General features: G+C 36.8%; 1 protein-coding gene and 1 pseudogene across 3 annotated transcripts in view; one reads left to right on the top strand and one right to left on the bottom strand.

Annotated features, from left to right (window-relative positions):
• Window positions 1–27,248, bottom strand: part of TSHZ2 (teashirt zinc finger homeobox 2) — a 374,737-nt gene that overhangs the window by 286,899 nt on the left and 60,590 nt on the right. The gene's annotated exons all lie outside the window — the stretch shown is intronic.
• Window positions 17,685–27,248, top strand: part of LOC103056394 (elongation factor 1-alpha 1-like) — a 46,276-nt pseudogene continuing 36,712 nt past the window's right edge.

Raw genomic sequence — 27,248 nt, 5'->3', positions numbered from 1 at the left:
TGTCTAGGCAGCCTCTTCCACTGCTTAACAGCCCTAACTATCAGCAAATTCCTCTTAGCCTGAATCACCTTTTAATTTTGATCTGTTGATGCTAATTCTGCTCTCAGTTCCAAGGGAGAAGGGTCATATTCCCTCAGATAGAGACCACCTTTCACACATTTGTAGATTGCTACTTTATTTCCTTTTAGTTTTCTCTTTTCTAAGCAAAATATAGTCAGCTCCTTTAACTGCTACTCACTGGGTTTGATTCCATGCCCAGAATTAGACACAGCACTCCAAGGGCCATCTAACCAGTGCAGAACTCACTGGAATTATTACCTTGCATGATCTAGATGCAAAGTTCTCTAAACACAGCTCCAAATTGCATTGGCCTTTTAAGTTGTTGCATCACCCTGTTAGTTCATGTTCAGCTGTTGATTTAACATCATCCACAGAGGGGGGCAAGGCAGGCAAATGACGGAAACAGTGTTGCGCTGACATAATGCTATTTTCCTCCTCTTGGCAAATGCACTGGATCCTGCTGTGTTAATTCACTAGTGCTCCTTACGTGCACTGCTATCAAGCCAGGTCAGCCAATCCTGCTTTTTAATTTTTTTTTTCACTTAAATGCAGAAGTTTACATTTGTGACCATTAAACATCATCTTGTTGGAACTGGCCAACCCTGAGGTCATTTTGAATTATGATTTTGTCCTCTAAAATGTTAGCCAGACCTCTAGTTTGAAGTGATTTGCAAATCAGAGAGGCATCCCTTCCATTCCATCCTTTAGGGCATTAATCAAAATGTTGAATAGTACTGGGCCTAGGATGGAGCTCAGAGGGACCATACTCAATTTTTTTCTCCAGGATGATGCACTCCTTTGGATGCAACTCCATCAGAACTACAGTACCGTCTAGCTCCTTTTTATCCATCTTGTCATGAAAGACCTTGTCAAATTCTTGACAGGAATCAGGATACATTACCACTACAGCATCCCCTTGGTCTCTTGATCCCCAGATGTGCAAATTAATGCCCAAAGCTATTATACACCAAAACGTAAAGGTTTAGGATTGGGTGAGGGCAACTGCTCTCTTTCTCCATTTTTTTGTTTTTGTTTTCCTCCTTCCATGAAAAAAAGAACTGCCATTGAATTAAAAGCAGAGTATTAATTACCATGTGGGAAAGCTTTATACTGTATGTTCAAAAGTACTATCTTGATGAATGATACCATTAAGATCTAGAGTCCCTTGCATCAGCCACTTTTCTCAAATAGCCCTGAAAAGTGTAACAAATTTAGTCAAATGCTAATAAGAAAAACCACATTGTTTATGGGGAGGGGGAGCCAGCATGAAAGTTCTCAGCAGCGTCAAGGATTTAATACATTGTTTTAATATATTTTAGAATTCTTATAACCTCAGTGCCTTTCAGCTGAAACATTAACTGCAATACAGTATAGTATCATCTCTTACAAACTCTTTCCACCACACTGAATTTCAAAACTAAAAGAGAGCTTCAACCTTCATTAAAACAAAATTGGCATGTCCTAAATATAAAATATCTCCATTTTTTTTAGGTGTTTGCTAAAATCAGAATAAAGAGAGGTTGTGCTCACTACAAGAATCTCTTCCACTTTTCTATATGGCATCCCTCATTAAGACCTAAATTCCTTTTGTGTTACAGATTTTCATGCATTGAAAAATGCCTCCTGTGTGTTATATATTTTTCCCAGCATTTGTCAGAAATGCTTTAATATCTTTATTTACTCATTATTATATTTAGAATAAGTGTGTGTCCTGAATGTATGTCAGTAAGTGGTTCCAAATTGGTAGGAACGTGGACAACATGATGTTGGTTTGCTGGGTATGTTATGAGTTGGAGATTTTAGCTTCCATAGAATACTGTGAGCATGTCTGGAGTATAGCTAAAGGAGGGAATTCTAGGCTGATTATTAAATAACTTATTATATTTTTACTATACTATAAAACTATAATAAGCCAAAAATGGAACTTTTAGACAATTTAACAATTGAAGAATGGCATTCACATCTATGGTTGAAAAAAAACCATGGATAGAACTAGTCTTTTAAATACACAGAGGGCCAAATCATAAATGCAATATTGAATGAATGGTTCAACGCTGAGCAACAGGGATGTCTGATGTCCACTTGGTTGTTCAATGCATTTCTGGATAAATGATATTCACTTTGTCAAGGAGTTTTGTGACAGTCCCATAGACTTCCAGTAGCTCATGGGAAGCCCTGCAAGAGGTTGAAGTGTTAGAGGAAGCCGTTGGAGTGGCATGAAATGCAGTAAGATGGCAGCTGGGTTTTGATATTGAAGTGGGGCTAGCATTGTTTCAGGAGCAGCATTGAAAGGAATGCTTTGCTCAAAACATTGTCCAGCACTCCCTGGAAGCTTTGCATGCCCCAATAGTGTTCTGTTGAGAATTAGGGGAACCTTTCTAATGGTAAAAGCAGTTCATCAGTCAAACTAGTTAATGACTGACTCTCACACTTGTTAGAGGAATTTGGGGTGGATCTGGACAACTATTCATTGGAAGTGCTGTAGCTGTGAATTTCCTGCATCACATAGAGATTTTGACAATGGCCTTTCATGTCTACGCTCACTTGATTATTCCAAAGAGGAAAATTATGACAAACCATAGGAATGTAGGTGAATAAAACATATGTATATATATTTGGGTAGCCAAGTATTTTTCCTAGAATCCCATTAGCTTGCATTAGTGAGGTCTTCATGAAAGACAAATCATTATGAACAAATCATACCTTGAACAGTACACATTCACACACAACAGGCAATATAATATAGATATATATCATACAGTGAGTTTAGTCCACTCTCTATTGTAATTGGAGCAGCATAGAAATTGTGTAAAACAAATAGAGGTTATCAGAGGATAGATAGCCTCATATCAATGCTCTTATGAAAATCCCATTCTTTTTGACAGAATTTGTGCTTCAGATGGACAATGGTGAATGATGTCCTTTAAGCATGTTTTGATCCTTGGCTTTTTCCCCCCCACAAAATGAAACAACCAACTTCAAGACAAAAAAAAGAAAAAAGAAAAAAAACCACTGAATCTGTGCTTTCAAGCTGTGTGAAAGGTTAAAAAATGCCTATGATTACTGGAGCCAATTTCTGAAAATCATTCCAGACAGCTGAACAGAATTCAAGCAAAAAAGAAATTGGTAGCTAACTTGATTACAATGAGCAGGAAGGTTTCACCTGGCACATGGATGTGTATGTGATGTTTTTAAAAAGCCCAGACAATGTTTTTGTTAAGAATGAGGAGAAGCCAGAAGTTTGAAAGACTCATGTCAAACCAAGCCAATGTCTTGGCTCCATTCCTCAAGGCAAACCCAAGCATTTTGGAGCTGAATGTACACATATGATAAAGCTGTTTAAAGAAATGATATACATAGTGTCACTAGACCACCAGGAATTAATGCCAGAATATTTTCCTTGGCTTAGTCCTCCTTGGCTCATCCTCAGTCATAGAGCTAAGCCAGTCTCAAGAATTCTCCAAAAGTCTGATTTTACTTACATTAATGTGTATATCTTTAGAGAATAGCCACAACATTGTAACTCGAAGTGCAAACAAAATAAGGGTCTTAAAATATCCCTAACCAACCAAGATGCTTTCCCTGTGTATTCTCTGGTTCACTTCAACAATAGACATGCAGAGTATTCTTAAGTATATCAACTTTTCTGCTCTGTTAAATATCTCTGAATTAATTTCTACTTGGTTATTATGCAGAATTGGGAAGAGTTCATGCATTAGGCACATTTGTATCATACCTTGACATGGGCAAATTAAGCCTTGGAAGAAGAAGATGACCAAGCCATATCATGACTATGTACATGATAGATGTTTTTAGGCACCTGAAGGGGCTCCACAGAAAAGACAACAAAGACTTCTATTATCCTCTACTGTAGGACACAGAATGAAAATTTTATAGGAGAGATTGCAGTTGAATGTTAGGAAGAACTCCTAACAGAAAGAGTAGTTTGAGAGTGGAACCACTAATCAAGGCAGGCAATTAATTTCATTCACTAGATCTATTCAAGCAAAGGTTGGACAGTCATTCATCTGGGCTGCTTGCATCTGAATTCCTGTGTTGAGCATAAAGTGAAGAATAATATTGGCCAAACTATGCTTTGATATAAGCCAATCAAAGCTACACAGTTTCAAAGTCCCACAGACTTAATAGGAATCAATGGGATCTGGTGAATTGAAACTGTTCTTCACTTCATACACTGCTTAATACTCTTACAATACTCTTACATACCCTACCCATACTTTTGTTTCTAGTAATATTGCACCTTCCTATTGTACAATTCCATTGTTACTTTTTTATATCACCGTAATCCTGATGGATTACTCCAGGTTAACAATAACAATAACAAAAACAAAAAACCTACACAAAATGTAATGAAAATTATATCAGAATATAATGAAAGCAACGAAGAGATAACACCACCCACATCATTCCCCAAATACTCTGATAAAGAAGCACTGTTTCTGGGTCCCAGCAACAAAATAGGTAACCACTAGCAGCTTATCCCTGGACTTATGTACTATGCAGGACAATTCTGGCTGGAGAAAATAGTCCTGACCATACCTGGGAACCAAGCCAAATACAGTTTTAGGAAACCAACCTTTTGAATTGCACCTGGAATCCTATTTGAAGATAATACAGGGCCCATAGTAAAAATACTATGGTATGTATGAATTTACTGAAAGCCAGTTTGGTATAGTCATTAAAGGCATTGGGCTAGAAACTGGGAGGACCTGAGTTCTTCTCCTGCCTTAGCTACAAAGCCCACTGGATGGCTTTGGGCCAGTCACTCCCTTCCAGCCCTAGGAACAAGAAAATGGTAAACCACCTCTGAAAAATGCTGCCAAGAAAACTACATGAACTTGGCATGTAATCACCAGGAGAGAAGATTGATTCAAAGGCACATGAAAAATGTATTTATTATATTTTTATACCAACATATTCCCCAAAGAGTTATGGGAAAAATTTGCACCCAGAAATAATGCAAGAGGATATTAATATAGCCCTGATATAATAATAGCTTCTACACATCTGCAATTTTCACTTGGATACAAGTAAAGTCCTTTGCACAGTTGGAGATGTACAAGGCCCAGCCAACATATTCATAAACATCTCTAGTGGTAGTGCAACAGTTCCATGTTGTATATTTTGCCAAATGGGATTAAGATGAAGTACCAGTGCTACTGGCAAGCTATGAATTTACTGTCTTAAATATCTGACAATATCATTTTGCTCCTTCCTTCATAGGGAATGTTGTGTAATATGTATCAGAAGGATGCATTTGTATCCAGAGGGTTAGTTCTTAAAGTTGTGTTTCAGGTGAGAAAAAAGTGACAAGCCTACTTATATCCTCTTCAGCCATGAGGTCACACAGGTAGTTGATCCCCAATAGTTCTATGAGAATCTGCGTAGGATTGCAATCTTCTGGTAGAGCTTCTACACATCTGCAATTTTCACTTCGATACAAGTAAAGTCCTTTGCACAATTGGGAACTGCTCCCTGAATATGATAACTAATCAGACAAGGGCTAATAAGCTGAGTCTGAATCTGAACAACATCCAGGAATTCCAGTAAAAACATGCATTGCAGTATTGTGGAATGAGTCTGCACTCTCCTTCAGAACATAGGCTCATATTATGGGATTTTTTTTTTCCCTAGACTTCAACTTGACCCTGGATATTTAGGTACTGGAAGTGGTAAGGATCCTTTTGTTCCATTGCAGTTCATGTACCAACTATATCAGTTGCTAAGGAATGCAGATCTGGCTGAGGTGTCATATGTCTTCATTATATTAGATCTGGATTTTTCTACATACAGCTGACTTCAAAGAATATTTGGAAATTACTGTGGAACTACAACGTAACACGCATTTGTCCACAGGCACAAGATAAGCTATAGGAAATGTGCTCCAGTTTACTTCCAACTGCAATTCATAACTATCTCTTCATGACTATCAAATCCCTGAATGATTTAGAATCAGGATATTTGAAGGACTACCTTCTGCTACACAAACCTACCCACCTACTGAGACCAGATTGGAAACTCTCTTCTATGTCTCAGCAATCACTGTGAGATATTTTTGGTTAAGTCTAGAGGCAGAGACTTCTTGGTATCTGTGTCTAAGTCAGCCTTCCTCAGTCTGGCACCTCCCAAGTTCATTAGGATTTCCTGCAACTTCCACAGTCCCCCCCCCCACCCCCACCCCCAGCATGGTAAACCAGATTCTTGCTAGCATGGTAAAACAGATTTCTAGTAAATTCCAACTGGCTTACTCTCAAAATTAAGATTTTTCTTTTGGAAGAAACCAGACTAAACTAAAGTAAGCACACCACAGACTGCTTGGTGTGAAGTATATGTGCTTTCCCACTCTCATTTTTACTATGTCCAAGCTACTTTCCCAAGGAAGCACTAAATAGGAGCATCTAGAAGAGATAAAGAATGCAAAAATCTGAACTTTTGGGGGAAACAATGCATCGTTCACCTTGACAATCTTAGATATATTAATTATCCTCAAGATTTCATTAGCTTGCATAGCAAGCACATTAGCAGGCAAACGAGGTAAGTCATTGACCTATTTAACTTCAGTGGAGCAAGCTTGCTTTGCCTGTGCTTGAATTTTCAAAGAATCATTTGTTTATGACCTTACAGTGTACTATATATTTCAATCAAATGTGAGCATGCAAAAAAAAGAAAGAAAGAAAAGAAAAGAAAAAGAAAAAGAAAAAGGAGTCAGCTTGAAGCGTCCTTTCAGTATCTACTGGGAATAGACACAACATTGCACTGAAGACAAGATGATAAGTCCTTGAAGCAGACATTCACAGTTACATTGCATCAACATTTACCTTCCAATTTCTCAAAAGTTTTCTTCTGCAGTGAGCAAAGTTTCTGTTTTAATGTCTCATCCTCAGGGTGGTTTAGAATCTTTTAAAAGCCTGTTGGTGGTCCTTTTGAGCCTATTTTATCATTGCCAGGTGCCTGAAAGTGTTCTTCTATCCCACATCTCTCTGTAAGTCTGTAGCCTCTCCTTTGACATTTGATTGAAGTGTGGGAAAGACATGGAGGCGGCATGTCACTGGAAACACAAGGTAAGCCAAGCCACCCATCCATACTTCTTGCCTACCTCATAATTCAGGTGTGTCAAAACGGAGTGCTATGACCTCACTTCATTCATTACCTATGGATTTATTAGATTTTATGTCCCACCTCACCTTAGCTCAAACATATCTTATAACTAAAGTAAGGCAAAACCATAACTCTGACCCATGAACGATTTGTCATGCTTTTTCCTCAAGGAAGTGGGGGAAGAGTACTATTTATTTCATATCAAATTGAAGGAAAATTTAAAAGGGACACATAGGTGTGGAATGAAGTGGCTGCATATGACTTATTCTCATTTTCCACATTAACATGGAAATGGATTAGTAACTTGTATCTAAATCCAGGATATAACATTATTCATAGGGTTTTTTTTTTTTTTTTTGGTTTTTTGTTTTGTCTTTTTTACATGCAGTGTATTTGGGATTTTAGTTCTCCATTATTAGATCTGGACTGAAAATCAAAGATTGGTGCCTCTTAATTCCAGCAAACTGTAGTCTCAAAGTCTTCTTCAAATGTTGAAAGAGAAGTCAGTTTTGTATATAATCTACTCCAGATTAGGGATACTTGAATGGATAAGCATTTTACTTGTTATTGTTGTCGTCGTTATTTTTACTATTATATTATTTTCTGACCCTGATCCTTTCTGTCTTTCCTCTTGTTGCAGTTTGGTGTCCAACTTCTTCAGCATGGCCCATAACCTCAAAAAAAAAAAAAAAATCATAGACATCCTGAAGTCCAGAATCAAGTATGGTTGCAAATTGAAACAGCATTTTGACCTTGTAGTCCAGAGATCGTCAAAGTCTAGGAATGCATGAAGACAAATGGTCTGTGCTCTTTATCACAAACACTCTGTGAAATCTGATTCCTTAATTGTTCAGTTGTAATAGATCAGATACTGTTTCATGCTGATAAAGTCTGTGGGGTGGTGTTGACAGTTTATGTATTTGTTTATATATTCAGAAACTGCCTAACCAAACTGGGTTATGTAGCCAAAGAAGAATAATCTTGAAAGATCTCACAGATCATGGAAAACCTCTTGAGGAAAAGAAATGACTATGCTTATAGATCATGAAGATACATGCTGTGGTTCAGCAGCCAGCACATTTGTTTAAAAATAGTGCAGGAAAAGATGATTAATAAGTGGGGCAAAATTTGGAGAAAGTCAGGACTGCCTAAAGGCCACTGAAATCCTTGGGACTGATTCGTTTTAACTGGAGTTTGGCCCAGATCTTTCTATAGAATATAGGTGTGCCTAAGCTTCACTAGATCTTTACTAATTATCCAAAGCCAGGATAAAAATATTCCATCCTGTATTACCAGTGCCCTTGGGCTTTTAGCGAAGCCTTCTCTTCCACATTACACTGGGGTCATGGCTTTTCTTCTTTGAAATAATTATTAATACATTTTATATTTTTATAACCTTTTAAAGTAATTTGCAATCCAGAAAAAGTCAGTCACTGGGTAGAATAGAAGTAGCAGCAATTACAGTAACAACAACAATAATAATTTGTCTTGAGCAGATTATGACAAGCATCTGATTCTAATGTGAGACAAGCAAGCCAAGGGGAGAGATCTTAGCTTGGTAATAGAGTACTTGGAAACCTATTGATACTTTAGACCACAAATATCAGAACCTCTGGTCACTACTTCTGGTCACTACCTATGCTAAGTGGTCTTTATGGAAATTGTAGACTAATGCATTTGTACTTTGTACAATTCATGTCACAACAAAATACAAAAGTGAGGTCCTTTGAATATCCTCCATTTTGTAGGTGTACAGCTATGATATTTTAAATACACCTGGTTCTATGAGTTTAAAAGACAGTCTTATTTTACTTCATTTTCTCCATTTGGAAGCAAGTCCCACAAATATGTCTTCATAGAACAATGATATGATTAAATAATTGCATGAAGAGTTCACTGCAAATAATAATAATAATAATAATAATAATAATAATAATAATAAAAAAAAAAACAACATCTGCCTATCCTAGGTCCTTGGGAAAGACTCAATAGGTGGATAAAATGCCAAATCCAGACTAAACATCTGGCTGACTGTGTGACCAACCATAATAATAATAATGGTACATTGGAATACCTGCTAGAAATACCATTTGCTTGCAAGCAAGAACTGGTGGGATCACAAAATGGTGCATTGGAATATCTGCAAGAAATACCATTTGCCTGCAAGCAAGAACTTGTGGGATCACAAAACAGACAAAGTAATTGAAAATGAAGAAGCTAAAGTGCTCTGGGACCTTAGAATTCAAACAGACAAGCACCTGCCACACAACACCCCAGACTTAACCATTGTTGATAAGAAAGACAAAACAGTCTGGATAATGGACATTACAATACCTGGAGACAACAGAAGAGAAGAGAAAGAACTGGAGAAAATCACAAAATATAAAGACCTGCAAATAGAAGTAGGATGACTATGGCAAAAGAGAGCAAAGATAGTACCAATAGTTATAGGCACCTTGGGTACAATCCCAAAACATTTGGAGCACCACTGGACCACCATCAGCATTGACAAAATCACCATCAGTCAATTGCAAAAGGCAGCTTTACTTGGAACAGCTTGCATCCTGCGACAATCGCTTTAACACTATCAAACAACAATATCTCCTTATCCCAGGTCCTTGGGAAGGACTCGATAGGTAGATAAAAATGCCAAATCCAGTCTAAACTTCTGGCTGACTGTGTGATCAACAATAAATATGGATGATCTAAAATTATTTGGAAAAACAAAGGCTGAACTAGATTCCTTATTAAAAAGCACAAAATAATTCAGTAAAGAAATTGGAATGCAATTTGCATTGACAAATGTGCAATCATAACCATAAAGGCAGGCAAAATTGTTGAAGATGATGGAATACAGCTTGACAATAAAGATTTGATTAAGACAGTAGCTCCAGAAGAAGGGTACAAATATTTGGGAGTTTTGGAAGTTTCCAATTTATTACAGAACCAAGTCAAAGAAAGTACTTCTACCAAATACATTGAAAGAGTTCAGAAAATTTTGAAATCAAAGTTAAATGGTGGAAACATCATTAGCAATCAATACTTGGGCATCCCTGTTATACAATATACAGCAGGAATAGGTGACTGGACCCAGATGAAACTTGATAACTTGGATCACAAAACAAGAAAACTAATGACAATGTACCATGCTCTACACCAAAAAGCGATATTGATGAAGTGATGGCTGGTGTGGGTCTTCCGGGCTGTGTGGCCGTGGTCTTGAAGTCTTGTTTCCTAATGTTAGGAAACAAGACTTCAAGACCACGGCCACACAGCCCGGAAGACCCACACCAGCCATCGTATGCCGGCCGTGAAAGCCTTCGACAATACATTGATATTGATGAACTGTATTTGCCAAGAGCCGAAAGGGGCAGAGGACTCCTACAGGTGAAACAAACTGTGGAGGAAGAAAAGCATGGCTTGAATGACTATATTAAGAAAAGTGAAGAATCCTTATTGAAGGAAGTCAATCAAGGAAAGCTTTTGAAAACAACAAAGGTGAAGGCTGACTATAGAAAAGAAACAATTGAAAACCAATTTGTTAATTGGAAGAACAAGCCAATGCATGGTCAATACTTGAAGGATATAGAAGAAAAAGCTGATAAAAACCCTACATGGAGTTGGTTAAGATCAGGAGTGTTAAAGAAAGAAATTGAAGGCTTTATTTTAGCGGCTCAAGAACAAGCTTTGCCAACTGATTGCATGAAAGTGAAAATTCAGCATGTAACAAACAACAGCAAATGTCACCTTTGTAATGAAAAGGATGGAACAACTGACCATTTCATTAGTGGCTGCAGCAAAATTTCACAAACTGACTACAAGCAGCATCATGACTGAGTTGCCAGAATTATTCATTGGAACCTTTGCCAGAGGTTTGGATTTGAGTGTAGCAAGAACTACTGGGACCATCAAGTTGAAAAGGTTTTAGAAAATGATCTTCTGGGACTTTAAAATCCAAACAGACAGGCATCTTGTTCATAACAGTCACTGAAAAGAAAAAAGTCTGGCTCCTTGATGTTGCTAGACCAGGTGAAGCTAGAATTGAGGTAAAAAAAGTGGAAAAAATAATGAAATACCAGGACTTGCAGATCGAAGTTGAACGCTTATGGAAAAAGAAATCCACTTTTATAGCGATCATGATTGGAGCCCTTGGAGCAATACCTAAAGGCCTCTCTCGACATTTGGAAATTTTGAATTTATGGGACCTCAACACTCTAATTTCCCCCCCCCCCCAAAAAAAACCCACACCCTGCTCAGATGCTACCTTAATAATTCTTGGGTCCTGGTTAGGATTTGAATTATTAGGCTCCCACCAGTCTTAGACTGTGAATTTAATTGTAGATTACTACTACTACTACTACTACTACTACTACTACTACTAATAATAATAATAATAATAATAATTTAAACTTGTATGTCCCCCAAAGCTCAACAACATTTTTTTAAAGAAGAATATATGAACTCATCTTGGTGTGGGATAAACTCTCAGGTAAAAGCTATTTACTTACTATGATAATATATTCCACTGAATTCAGTAGTGCTTCCTTTCAATGGAACGCTAATAAGACCAGTCTGCCTGTACTGTATATTATTATTTGAATTAAACATTCAGAGATTTCAGCACTAGATGGAGTTTTAAGGACTACCAAAAAGCATGCCTCCTGTTGCCACCATCACTTCTCATAGCAATCATGATCTAACCATGATTCCTCTACTATGATACTCTCATACCAAGCCTCCTTAAAGAAAAACTCCAAAAAAGAAACTATGTATCACACACTGGCCATTCATGGATCATCCCACAATGGCAAAGTCCAACAACTTGCTTCACAGAAGATCACCAGCTTGCACCAACCTGGAAGAAGTACATAAAGCTGGAATGAATAATAGTTAAAATTCATTTTCCTTTAAGAAATGCTTGAATTCACCTTTTAATCCCTTGAGATTCATCTTCAAAGACTTCTCAAGGATGTCTTCATTTAATTTATTTTGACAATTTCAATTTTCCTTCCTTGAATATTTAAAACTAAAATGAAAGCTGGTGTTTTGTTTTCACTGCTGTTGCACGTGACCATATAGCCGACCAACCCTAAGTTATATATAGTTTGTATTATGTATTTATTTATTTACATGGATTGAAAGAATGCCCACAAATTCATGAGCAGTGAAAAGGGAACTTGTCAATAAGAAACAAATTTTCATCTGATAAATCATTAACTCAGATTTGTAGATTCTACCTCATCATTTTAACTGTATTTCAAAGTTAATCATAAATATTATTTACTCTATTGTCTAATGCTTCATAATTGCTCTAAAATGTACCACAATTTTAAATTTATAGTAAATTATTGAAGTAGTTAACAATATACAAATTGGTTAATAGTATTATTCCCATACTGAATGCTGAAGACCAAATGAAAATGATTGGTCTAAAGCCAGCGGGAGATCTGTATCCAGAGCTTAGATTAATATCACCATTCTACCTGTATTTTTGAAACATGGGTTGTATATCTGGTACAGACTTAAATATTTTTTTATTTAAGAAATGTAAATGGCTGCCCCTCTACCAGAAAGAACTTTGGAGGCACCTGCTTGTTCATTAATATTCATGATCACAGTTTACTCTTGGCGGTGTACAAAGAATATCATGAAAATTAGCTTTCTTTTTTAGCCTCAGACCCCTTGGCAAGGGTTTGGCTATAATTCCACACAGAAGTACTGACATGACCTTCCTGATCCGTTGGCAATGCGGCACTTGCAATGAGAACTCATGTGATGCAGAATGGGAAGACCACTGGAAGTTATGAGCACAGACTTAAATTCATTATGTCACATCCTCCCATCCAAACGAAAGTTAAGGTGCGATTGGATGAGTGATAGAACAGCAGCAGCTGTCCTCGTCTGATAAAAATTAAAGAGGCAGGGAGAGGAAAATAGCCAAAAGTTACTTGGTTTTTTACCCACTAAATAAACAAGTTTGGGAGTAGGGTTTCAATTTCCTCCTGATACAGTGCCACAGCTATAATAAAACTTCAAGCAGATCAATGGTTGTTTTTCATTGGACAGCCTGCCTGTCAGTCCTCAAAGGGACAACTATTATGACTCTACATTAGTGAATAATAGGACTGTCAGTGACCTTCAGGCCATAACATCCAAATGTATCTTCTGTTAGAAGGAGTAAACATTAGAGAGATGATGCTAGGAACAAGCAGCATAGAATGATCACTAAAGCCAAAGCTTAGGGAGGAAAGGTAAGATCAAAAAGGGTGAATCTTTTGGGACTATCTTTATCTGCCTACCTGTCAGGCCTAGCCCAAGGAACTCCAAGAGACAACACCAATTCAATCCAGCTATGTTTATTAGCTACAACCTCTAGCAAGAATTTTCCCAGACTAAAACCCCGGTTCCCAAAGTCCTCCAGCCACAACAGTGTGAATTCCTCAGGGAGGTGCCAGTCTCATCCTCTTGTTCCTCCCACACGGTTCTGGCGAGCTAAGAAAATGTTTATCTGCCTGAGCTTGGCCTTCATAATTCCATTCCATCACACTACCCTATGTGTTCTGGCTGAGAGAAGATGCTGTGAGTGCCCCCCACCCCCCTGAGAGATCTGGGGCTGGGCACCTGGAGAATGGCATCCTATGTGACAGTCCCCTCACTTTAGATCACGTTACGCACACCCCTGAGGTCAAGCAAGCCTCATCCTTTTATCCTTTAGGAAGTAGGTCAAAACCATCTTATTCTGTAGGGCATTGGGGAATAATTTTTTAATGGAAGACAATCACAAACTTTTAAAATATTTTAATGTTTGTTTAATTTTATGAATGTTTTAATATATGCAGGTGGTGTGTCAGCTAGAGTCATTTGAAAAGGTACATCCAAGTAATTATAAATTATATTAAATAAGTAAGAATCACATAAAAATGTGAACAAATGTATAAAACCAATTGGCCATCCCAAGTGAATGCCACCACTGTATTCAGTGGCCATATTTTCTTTACTGCAAAAGGGTTGGAATAAATAATAGGAGAATGCCATCACCTTATAGTGTAGTCCTGTAGATTCCTAATAATCCCTCCTAGAGTCACCCATTGGGGGGAGATGGGCGGCATACAGATTTAATAATAAATAAATATAAAAAATAAAATAAAATTCAATGGAACTTACTTCCAAGTAAGTGAATACAGGATTGTAGCTCTAATTATAACTTCAAAAAGCTGCTAGAACAAGAATTCTAACCTACCTGGATCTTGTCGCATTTTATCAAGTTCACCCCTACTGGCTGGTGAAAGCCATCTTCTTTCTCCACAATCCAATTCAATAACAAAAGTGAAAATGTGAAGAAAAGATTACAATCAAGTGACTGGTTAACTGTGGACTTGGCACCAGAGTTTTCGAATCCTAAGCAAGACGTTGATTTCCTTTCATCTGAAGAGGTAAGCTGATTGACAGCTTTTGATCTTTTATCTCCTGTGTGCAAAGTGAGTTATTGAGATTGCAAGGGTTTTTTTGTTGTGTTGTGTTTTTTTGGTTGTTGTTTGTTTACCAAGACTGAAAAAACAGCAGTTGTCTCAGATTGCACCTGAAGTGAAGCCAGTGCAGAAGTTTGCTCATCTTCACTGGCACTCCCTTGTAATCACATTTGATGGATTATATTTGACAAAGTGATATTATCAAGCTATGTGATCCTATTAGTCCCTCATGAGTATCCCATGGAATGTATGATGAAGTGTTCCTTGCCAATTTAATAGCATGGGGCCCTGCCTAATTTTTTAGGTCCAAAGGGCATGAAAATATCTAGGTGTATTTCAAGGGTAGAGTGTCATACTATTTTCCAATAAGATTGCTCTATATTCTGTAATTCAGGTACATTACTAAAGATCTTTGGTGGGAATGCAATAAAGTCTCAAAGTCCTGGAAGAAGGTTTTTAATGAAATGTTAGCAATAACCAAGCAAATAAAGGATGCTCACCAAAATTAGATGCATTACATATATTTTATGGAATAAAAAGTTATAAAGAAAAAAAAACATCTTATTGTTTACCTACATTTAGCAGTAAAATCAGTCGTTGCCCACCAATGGAAATATTATGATGGTTTGTCATCTGGAAAATGATTTGATAAGAACTGGGCTATTGACTTACTTGAAAAAGTCTCTGATAAAATTCACATGCTTAAAAACAAACTGGGAAATCTTTATTTTATCAGGGTTGGCTGGATTTTATCTGTTTTATAAATGGCAAAATGAATACCCATCCGGATGTATAGAAAATTTAAGTTGTCTGATATAAGAATATAGAAGCTGTAATAGAATATAATGTAATGTAAAGACCACTTTATGATAATAATAATAATAAATGAAAGTTTAAAATAGTATCGAAAACAGTAGGTTCTCCCCCTTTTTGAAGTATATAGTCAGAAAAAGTACAAATGTCCATAAATCTGTAATTAAATTATTTTTGATTATTCTTTTAGATCCTCTAGTCTTGTGATATTGTTATTGTACAACTGGCTGTTAGGTTAATTTTTCTAGTATCCAAAGAAGCATCTGTTCCTATCTATATTGCTAATAGATACATATTTTATCATGTTAATTTTAGGATGCATATCTATTTCATGAAGCCTGCATGCGTTCAGTTTGATCCAAATGTGTATGTTAAATTCACATAACATCTGCAGTAGAATTAGCCAATGTCAAATGCCAAAATGTCATTTGGAAATGGAAGTTTCTACATTAAGCCTGGATTTAGTTTTAATAGGTTGAGGAGATGACAGAATCATGACCCAAAAGCTGAACATCAAAGGCTTTAGTCTACCAAATTTAAGGTCTCCAATGGCCTCTAAAGGTGATGGAGATAAAAAGTAGTCTCTAGAAGTTTAACTGAGAAGAGACAAATAAGAACAATTAGAAACAAGAAAACTGGCTAGATGCTGAAGGATGATAGAACCATGAAGGATGGGGCGTGAAACTGAAAATTGGACCCAAGCACTTAACTGGCTTATGGGCAAAGCTGCCAATTTTACTTCCTTCTATTTGCAGTTTTTAAAGACTTAGAAACCTTTCTGCCATTTTTTTTTTTTTAGTTTTTACAAATTTTTCTAGGTTCTTACTAAGAAACAAACCACATGACTTTCTTACTCATCTTATTCTTTTTTTCTGAGAAAATGACTGAATAATATTGGTCTTGAGTCTTCTGAACATAATGATTTAGCAACAGGTTGAAATTACAGCTTGGCCAAAAAGAATGGGAGGCTTGATTTTTACTAACATCTTTTGCTAGCTCTAAAAGTTGCCTTTGGTTGGTGATTTTTTCAGAAATCTCTGCAAAGCAGATTAAATATAATTGACTTACTCATCCCCATCTTCCTTACTAGCTACAATTATAATTGCCCAGATAGCTTCACCCTCTCTGTGTCAGCATATAGTTAAATTTGATTGGCTATAAAACATCACATCACCATCACCTTCATTATATGATACCTGAGTAGCTGAAATTGCTGAACAAAGTGGAAAGGTATCGTAGCTAATGAGCAAATTGGGAAGACTGAAATTTGCAACAGAAACATTCATTTTTTTAAAAAAAGGATTGTTCTCAACAATCAAAAGTAAAAATGAATAAACATGAGCCTAATCCTAGTTGAGAAGAACTTTTCAGTTCAAACAATGTCCTTTCTCCACCGAAGTGAATGGCAACTCCATGTGAAAAAAACCTGGGGTAAAATAATTGGTGGAAAGCCTAACTCTGTCTTTCCTGGTCTTTCATCTGCATTTCATCTATTTGCTCTGTCCCATACAACTTAATGGGACCTACTGATAGTCGTGCTGCTCCATTTTGCATAGTCTCATCTCATTACCTCTCTTGCCCTAGGTTATTAGTATCACTCTGACAATATCTCCATGTGCCAGTGCACCATTATTAAAAGTATATGAAAGCTAAGTGGCTGGCAAAATGCACAAGTTCCAGGCCAGAATATTAGCTTTAAGAACTCATAATGCTCACCTCAAAGAAAAGGGCTCTGGAATTCTAATCTGAGCTAATGCAGATGTATCCTGGCATAGCAAGGATTCTACAGTGATAGGAAGGGGGGGTGGGGGTGGAAATCTGTTTTTCTCCTTTTCCTTTTCTCTGCTGTGTTGATATAAATGTACTGGTATGGTTTAATGTGGCTACCAAAGACAGCCAAGCTATTTCCAAATGTTAGAAAGTTTTTTCATTTATTTTCCAATCCAACCCAATATTGCCCACCCCCAGGAAGGGCTCTCTCCATCTTCCTGCTTTCCAGTGTAAATTACAATTTACAGGAACTGTAATCTAATACAAGTCCTCCTGAAAATGAATGAAGTAGTTTCCAACAGTGCATTCTGAGAATGAGAGTCATGCAGAGATAAATGGTTTCTGTTTAAAGGGTGGAAATATCAAACAAGTTGAGGGAGTGCCTCATCAGCCTAACTCCTCTTCTTTGGACCAGGTAAGGGAAGACATGTGAATGCTTAATTGTTTAGGACTATGGATGGTATGTAACTCTTTGGTATATAGTTGCTCAAATGTTTGTAGGCTTCAGTTAATGTTCTGTGTAAATAATTTCTACTGTTTACACATACACACATAAATGTAGATGCCCATACATATAGCAAAGGAATTGGGAGCTGAATTTCTTTTCTGAGACTTCAAACTTCAGATAGTTTCACAGGGAGGTAGAAGATAGGAACAAATGTATACATTTTGGATGAATGGGCATTTTAAAAAGAGTTGGTATACTGAAATTGACATGAAGAAAAATGGGAGCTTGGAGACCCTTGGTAGGAACCTGAACACATATGATTGCTTCAGTTCCTCATTTATCTGAAAGACTGTTCTGTACTTTGTACTGCTGAAGGAATTAATGTTCTGTTAAACACTGAAACCCAACCTTTCATATTTTCATTGGGAGAAAACACTGAGAAGCTACTAATATTGGAATGACATTCAGCTCTCTCACATTTTCATCTAATTCATGTGATGCAGGAGATTTTCTAAAGTAATGTTTAGCATCATTATGGATGGAATGACGGCTAAGAAATCCAAACAAGATGAAGTACATCTGCTGAAGTTCTCCTGATGGATTGGATGCACAGTTTGGAAATCGTTTTGGATGCAACAATATCACTGCAGGCACAAGTTTTTTTTTTTTTTTTTATACGTCAATATGCCAATTGCAGTCTTATTGGGCTAGAAATTCTTTCTACTGTTGCTACACTCAGGGTAATTTGTTCCTTTAATTTACTTTAATTTACTTGTGGCTATTGATTTAACCATATTTTGGAAAGCTCTCAATGGATCTCAGGTTTAGGATAGGATCGGATAGAATAGGATAGGATAGGATAAAAGGAAGGAAGGAAGGAAGGAAGGAAGGAAGGAAGGAAGGAAGGAAGGAAGGAAGGAAGGAAGGAAGGAATATTTCAAACAAATTGAGATAAGTCATTTTATGAGAAATCCTCTGTTGATATTCTGATAGATGACAGCATCATTGACAGCATGAATGCATCAAATGGACGCTTTGCTGTTGGCCAACGGTGGACTCTTTTGATGAGTTCAAGTGCAGGGCTTCACGTTCATGCAGTTCCCATGCTAGCTGCATATTTTAGCATCATGTTTCTTCCACATGCAGCCAGATTTGACAGATATAAACTCCAGACCTACAATACAAGCATATATGGTGCGGGTATTTTTGAAGGTATGGAAAGAATTTGAAGACACTCCTGCATCTGTTACATATGCAGACAGGAAACTCAGCATTACCATATGGATTCTGGATTAACAGAAGCCAATTCTGCCTTTTATGTTATTTGTGCCATTCTCATTACTTTCCAAGGACAAATGAGCAAATCTATTTGTAGAATTTGGACCTCAGTCTGCATTTTTAATGTACTACTAATGAAATAAATATATAGCCCGCAAGACAGTAAGACAATTCGAACACAGTTTATGTCGGGTTTTTTTGTTTTTGTTTTAACAATCTAGTGCACATTAAGGGGCCAGGATATAAGAATACATTTTAAGCAAGCATAAGAAGATTTTGGAAACTAACGATCACATAGAAGTATCCCACATTTTGAAAAGTGAAACAATCATGGCTTCAGACAAATTTGCATATGTTGCATAAGTCCATGACACCCAGAATCAAATTAATTATTTAATAATAGACAGCATTTTGCATAATTTGTCTCAATTTGCTCTTCCATATTTTATAGTTGTTATAGAATTCAACTTATCTTGCTGCAAACTTTTCATGCATTTTTTTCACAAAACAACCTGGATCCCAGGCAACCAACTTATACTCAAAAACATTCTGAATAGTTATACATGTCTGATACTACTTTTCAGGCCACCTAGCAGATTTGGGCTGGGTTTAAACTTTCACACCAGTAATCCATTTCCCTTCCCTAGAATACTATTTCCTGTTCCTTCTTCAATCATTAGACCACAGCAAATATCCTTCCAAGATGTTTTCCTATAAATTTAAATCATGCCTTTTATTTATGCATTCATGGGCCATATAACTTGCTGTTGTTCCAGCCCTGTTTAGTAGAAAATATTGCTTGGAATAATAAAAGTTCTATTTTATTTTATTTTAATCCAATCAAGTGTTCAGTGAATGCCATGTGAACCAATACTTTGAACTTGACAGAAAGTTTGCAGTAGCATCTTTCTGTCTTGCTGGCTGGGGAATTCTGGGAGTTGAAGTCCACACATCTTAAAGTTACCAAGGTTGAGAAACACTGGTCTAATCTGTAACAAATGGAGGTGGAGAGAGATGAAATGATACAATGGTGTCTGCAAGGACACCGGGTATTACAGTTTCACATAAGAATAAATATCATGCAAGATTAAGAAAAGGTTAAAATCAAGCATAAATATACTGAATTAGTCACATTTGCAATACCTTTTGAGTTTATTCCCTTGCTTCTCCTTTTATGATGTAAATGGGATCATTGTTAATTAATCTTTCATAGAAGAGATTTTAGAACATTTTATTAAAGGGCTGTCCAAATTGGAAACCTATCCATTATTTGGCTGGAAGAGGAGGAACGACTTTCTCTTTCCTAGAAACTAGCATTGCAGATTTAGGTTCAATTGCCATATCCTCCAAAAGTTTGTATATGTGTGTGTGTGTGTGTGTGTGTGTGTGTGTGTATAGAGAGAGAGAGAGACAGAGAGAGAGAGAGAGAGAGAGAGAGAACCCAAATCCTAGTATCATCAGAATGTATGCCACCCAACTCCCAATGACTCTGAGGAGCTCACAACAATCAAAACAAAGAAATTACAATAAAACCAATAAAAGGAAGAAAAAGGATAAAAGTGGGCAAGAACAACAGACCAGATGGAATGAAGCAAGGGGTCTCAGTTTCCCTCACCAAAGACCTGGGTGAAGAGCCAGGTCTTTATGGCTCTTCTAAACAACAGCAGAGTGGGGGCCATCTGGATTTCAAGGGTAGCTTCATTCCACGGGGGTAGGCTCTGCTGCAGAGAAGATCTATCATCACCATCCTCTTCCTCTTCCTCTTCTTCCTCCTCCTCCACTACCACCACCACCACCACCACCATCATCATCCTGTGCAGCCCTGTATCATTCTTCCCTTTCAAAATAGGAGTAGTTCTGAATTCAGTAAAGAAGTGACTTAATTGTTTAATAATTTATACAATTAAGCCACTGTTTTCTTTTGTTTTTTCAAGTCCAGTCATAATACATGAAGTTATCTATTGGACAGCTGATACCTTTTCTTTGCTTTGTTTAAAGAAAAGTATGAATATTTATATTTCTCTGTATATTTAGCTTTCTACATGCAGAGATTCTATTTAAATGGGGAACACTCTATCATGTTATTTCCCTAATGTAATATGAAGTGGCACAATGCAAGAATGACTTGTACCATCACCACCATCATCATCATTAAAATTGCTCTTTAAATATCACATGTTCAAGTTAGTTCATAGCAAGTTACACCATTTGATCTTCTGTCTGTACATTGCAGTTTAGCAGTAAGTAGAGATCAAGAGTTCAGGAAACATGTAAAATGATTTCTTAACCTGAAATAACTATTTATGGCAATACACTTTCTTTTAGACATCCAGAATCACATGTGCAATTTCAGAGTGTTCTCTGAAGCATGCAAACTTGGATTCTTTTGAGTTATGAGTTTTGTGTAGTCAGCTTTCATTTCAGAAAGGTGGAAGTAGACATCTGACTTGAATGGGATAAGAACATTGGACATATGCTGGTGAGAGATGTACACAAAATTGCCAAGCTAAAAGCTGTTCTAGGCGGTAGTACACCTTAGTAATTAGGTGTACTAAGTAGGATTATGCCCTGTGTCTTTTTTAAAGCTGCTGATCAAATCATGGCTAGTGGGAAACGTAAGAGTTCAGAAAAAACTGTATTTAAGGCTGATGAGGATCTAAAGGAGGTCAACAAGGAACTAAGTGCCAGAAGAGGTAAGAGATGGGAAATAAACAAGAAATACATTTGCAGCATGGGAGATAAAGCTGGCAAAATATTTACCAGGGTGGATAAAACCTTATTAAGATGAATGGGAGCTCTTTAAGACAAACTCTTCTCCATTGGATGCAGGGCTACATAGGAGAATTGTGCCCATTTTGACATGAGTGTCTCCACGCTGTCAGAGTGCTGATCACAGTATGAAATAGTAAGACAGAATGGGCAGGTGATATAATCATTCTTAAGCCAGTATTTTTCCTGTAGAGTGGAATCCAGATTGGGGCTAATAGAGAACAGGAGGTGATGAAACAATAATAGAACACATATCTCAAGAGCACAAGGGCCTGGTTGGCAGTGAGAAAGGTGCTGAAATAATTTTAGTTCTCTGCCTCCACTATATTGTTCAGCAGAGATTTGTTTTCTGTACTGTACCATAACATTTAGACTCTGAGGAGTAGGCATCAGGACTTACAAAGGCTTGCAGTCACTCACAGAGTAACACCACAACTCACATACCATCACTGTCTTTGGTACCATTTCAGGTGAAGTGTGCTGAATCCTACCCGGTCCAGTTTTATGGAAGTAGTTCCAGCTCTTAATGAATGGAGAAGCTGCTTTGTATCTTTGAACCTTGTCCAACTTTGCATTTTAATATACAACAAAGAGGATCAATGGGCAGAATCTAGGAATTGCTTCCTACCCCAGTAAAAGAAGGAATATTTTTAGCTATTGAAAGAGATAAAATCCTTGCTACATTTAGGTGCATATACTCCTTTTAAGGTCAGTTCAACTTCAAGTATTGTGGGATGAAATGGACAACCAAGCCCATTCATGCCAGAGTTTCATAATGAAACATTTTTGGGCTTCCTGTTAAATGATCACAGGATGGATGAGAGAGTTACCCTGTTGATTTGTTTCTATCTCTTAGTGGCCTTTAATGTCATTACCTGTAATTTAATGCCATCACCTGTAGCACCTTGCTGGGCTCGATCTATGCATTGCAATAGGGAGACTTGATGATTGACAGGCTTCCTTTAGCAGAATTATTGCCTGTCTGAAAATAAATCATGAAGGGGGTCCATCACAACATTGTTCTACCTATGTGCTTTTTAAAATTATTTTATATGAGTGTCTGCTTTTGCTGAGTTCAGCTGTAGAAGCTGCCAATCTATGAAAAAGGACAGCTTGCTGATATCAACAGTTATCTTGGTGGTTTACTGAAAATAGAAAATAAAATGCTCAGCCTTGAATATCTACAAAGTTTAATATGTGCAAAGGTTTGATAGGGCTTAGTCCAAATGTCCCTTCCACATCACGGCTAAATCCTGGAACATGTCCTATACCCTTCATTAAAAGGGGGAATCCCACACTTTAGGAGAAAGACTTTCAGACCAAAGGGTGCTCTTACTCTACAGATTTAACAACTAGCATCCCCTTCTCTGTTTATCTTTCAAGATTTACATTTACTCCCACCACCTTGGTGCTTAAAGCATCTGTAAAAATGTCAGAATTTTAAAAATTAGCTGATTTTAGTACCAATATATTTACGTTTATAAGCTTTTGTAGGTCACCATGAGTATTCCTAGAGAAGAAAGATGAATGAATGAATGAATGAATGAATGAATGAATGAATGAATGAATATTATTTTTGACAATAAAGAGGATGATGGAGGGGGAGAGAAATAGGTGCATTCAAATTATCTTATACTGATTCATTTTTGCTGAGCCACAATGTAAGAAAAGCCCGTTTAAACCAGTAAAATAAATGGGTTGAGGTCTCACTTTTGGATTTACTTCCTGGCCCTGGTTAATAAATGGCAATCCACTGGGATCTTGTTTGGAAGTGGGGGAAAAAAAAAAAAGAAAGCTAAAGGACAAGCAACATAGGTAAGACACAAGCAATCAGCTCCTGAGAGTCTTTCTTTCCATGGTTCTTGTATGTTTTGGCACAAGCCCCCTCCCCTGTACAATATTTCACACTGAAGTCTTGGTCTATGCATGTAGTAGATTCTGATGAGGCAAAGTGGATTGCACCAGTTGAAACTGGCAAATGTCATAGGCCTTTGGCATTACTTTCTTGACAGCCAGTTTGGTGTAGTGGTTAAGGCTCCAGGCTAGAAACCAGGAGACCATGAGTTCTAGTCCTGCTTTAGACACAAAGCCAGCTGGGTGACCTTGGGCCAGTCACTCTCTCTCAGCCCTAGGAAGCTTGCAATGGCAAACCACCTCTGAAACGCTTTCCCTTTTTTTTATAATAACTTTATTTTTTTTAAAAAAAGAACAGTAAAAACTAACAAGAATTAATATTAAGAAAAAGATTAAGAAGAGGAAAAAAGGAGATGAGAAAAAAAGAGTAATAAAGATCAAAAGTGCAGAAAAAAAGAGAAAAGAAAAAAGAAAAAAAAAAGAATTGACTTCTGACCCTCCTTGCAACAGATATAAGTAACAGTATACATCAAACTTTTACTCTAAATTTACAACATAACTTCCACTATTTCTATGAATCCATATTATTCCTAACCATCAAATCCATACAATATAATTTCATTTTTTTCTATTTCCTGCAAAAAGTCCAAAAAAGATTTCCAGTTAGCATTAAAACTACACAATGTCTTATCTTGAATCAAAGCCATCAATTTCTCCATCTCAGCCAATTCAATCAGCTTCACCATCCATTCTTCCATTGTAGGTAATATCTTGTCTTTCCACCTCTGTGCATATAAAAGCCGTGCTGCTGTTATCACATATAAAAACAAAATTCCATAAGTTTTTTCTAACTGTTTATCCATCAAGCCCAAAAGGAAAGTCTCTGGTTTTGATAGAATATTAATCTTTAAAATCTTCTATATGCAAATATGTATCTCATTCCATTTTTTGGGGGGGGGGGGTTTACAAGTCCACCAGAGATGATAAAATGTCCCTTCTTGTTGTTCACATTTCCAACATACATTTGAACTACCTTTATACATTTTAGATAATTTTTCTAGTGACAAGTACCAACAATATATCATTTTATAAAATTCTCTTTAAGGTAACACGATATAAATTTTCAGTCTTTTCTGCCACATTTTCCCATTGTTCCATCTGTATATTGTAACCAAAGTTTTTAGCCCATTTTATCATACAATGCTTAACTTGTTCATCTTGCAATAAAATGTTCATCATTACTACATAACTCTGCTTCAAATTCAGATTTATCATATTCAAAATAAGTCCTTTTGTCTATTTTAAATTTTCCTTGTAGTTGTACATAGGAGAACCATTGACACATGTAACCTTCTGATATCAATTCCTCTCTTGTCTTCAGTTTAAAGTCCCTCTGAGAAAATTCCAATACGTCACCATAAGTTAACCATTTATGTTTAGTTATAGTTTAGTTATAATTTCTCTTCTGTAAAAAGCTTCTTGTGGTGACAACTATAAAGGAAGCTTCGGAGACAACCTAGATATATATCTGTTCCATATTCTCAATATGGCACATCTAGTAAAATGATTTTTAAAATCTATATTAACTTTAACTTTATCGTACCATAGAAACTCTTTCCAAGAAAATTGCAGGAACTAGTCCAGACAGTCGCTAGGAGTCAACACAGACTCAAAGACACAGACACAGACACACACATGCACACACACACACACAAATTCTCAGGTACCAAGCTTTCTAAAAATAAAACATTAGCACACCAGGAGACAAATCTTCTCATTGCCATTCATTTCAGTTCTAATTATTTTGTACTAATTCAGTTCAAGAAGTATTCCAGAATCTGAACCTTCACTCACTGTCTGAAATCATCTAATCCATTCTACTACCTTGAGTCTTTGACCTGATTGCATATGTTCCCAATGCATAAAATGCAGATTGTGGAAAATACAGACCGTCCTTCTTCTTGGACTAACAATTGGTAAAACCTAAGAGATTTAGTATCATCAAATTTTAAATCTACTGTCCCAATTCTGCATTAGTGACTCCAGTGGTATATCTATGAAAACATACAATGTGATGTTACATCACAACTGCCAGGAGGAGTAATGATGCAACTGTCTCTAGAGTGTAGCCTACTTTGCAATACAGTTAATAGAGGAAGAATGATAAATATTACAGAAAATAATAGTTTCTCGTGGTTGCTTCTCTATCATTTCCTTTAACTCAAGAGGTGAACACCAAGATAAATGAAGCCAAAATGTAACCAATACAAAGCAAGATATATTAGTATGTGCCCTAATTTTTTCTTTTAAATATATACTTGAGAAGGGAATGGCTGGTTGACTGAAAATCATGAGAGATTTTTAAAAAAATGTTACTGAATTTATTAACATAAAGCATACATAGGCTTAGAGATGAAGTTCTCATTCAGTTCATATAGTCACTCTAGGCTGCTCTGAACTCCCTATCCCAGAATGGAATTTGTTCTTGTTCTTTCTCTACATCCTCAATCCATTAATCCAGTCCTATCACTCATGATACAGAAAGGGTTATTTTCTTGTGATATGGTGGTGATAGAATATACTGCAATATCTACTTTATAATAACACAACTGCTTGCACAGAATGTCTATAGGGTGACTCATAGGGGGAAAGCAACTTCCTTGAATGCCTTTAAAAGGAACTTTTGTATTTGGATCAGAACTACACCAAATAAAACCCGTTAAAATATGTGCTGGGAAAAAAAAACCTCTGCATTTAATTTGATTTTTAAAAATTAGCTCCTGACTTTTTTCCAAAGGAGAAAATAAGTTCTTATAAACTATATGTGGGGGAAGTGACTGCTACAAGAGGGCCCAGAGGTACATGTGAATTTCTTGCTTTCATTGCACAATCCTTTCTCCAGTGGTCTGTTGCCTCATGGGTACCCACACGTCAATTCCATCCAAAGAGAAGAGACCATGAGGGAACATCTTCAGGATGAAGGATGGGGACCCAAGCCATCTTCAGAGAGATGGAAAGATGTGTGATAGAAAACAGTTCCAAGATGTAAGATGTAGGCAGTACACCAATGAAATACATAAAATAATAATAATTAAGTATTATTATTGATTATTATTATTATAGCAGATCGAAGTTGAACACTTGTGGAAAAAAAATCCACTGTTATACCAATTGTTATTGGAGCCCTTGGAGCAATACCTAAAGGACTGCCTCGATATTTGGAAATGTTTGAATTTATTGGACCTGAGCACCCTAGTGTTACAAAAATATATATACCCTGCTTGCAGCTGCCTATATCCTCAGATGCCACCTTAATAATTCTTTAGGTCCTTGGTTAGGACTTGAATTATTAAGTTTTCACCAGTCTTTGTGAATCTAATTCTGGAGTACCCATATAATAATAATAATAATAATAATAATAATAATAATAATAACAACAACAACAACAACAGACATATCTGGAGCACCACTTGAACACTACTGGCATTGACAAAATCACCATCAGTCAATTGCAAAAAACAGGTTTACTTGGAACAGCTTATATTCTGTGATGATACCTTTAACACCATCAAACAACAGCATCTGCCTATCCCAGGTCCTTGGGAAGGACTCGATAGGTGTATAAAAATGCCAAATCCAGTCTAAACATCTGGCTGACTGTACAACCA

Source organism: Python bivittatus, unplaced genomic scaffold, assembly GCF_059951505.1.
Source record: "Python bivittatus isolate LINGU-HERP-01145 unplaced genomic scaffold, Pbiv_v1 ctg000700_np1212, whole genome shotgun sequence".
In the NCBI taxonomy this organism is placed as follows: domain Eukaryota; kingdom Metazoa; phylum Chordata; class Lepidosauria; order Squamata; family Pythonidae; genus Python; species Python bivittatus.
This window is presented reverse-complemented; position numbering and strand designations above follow the sequence as displayed.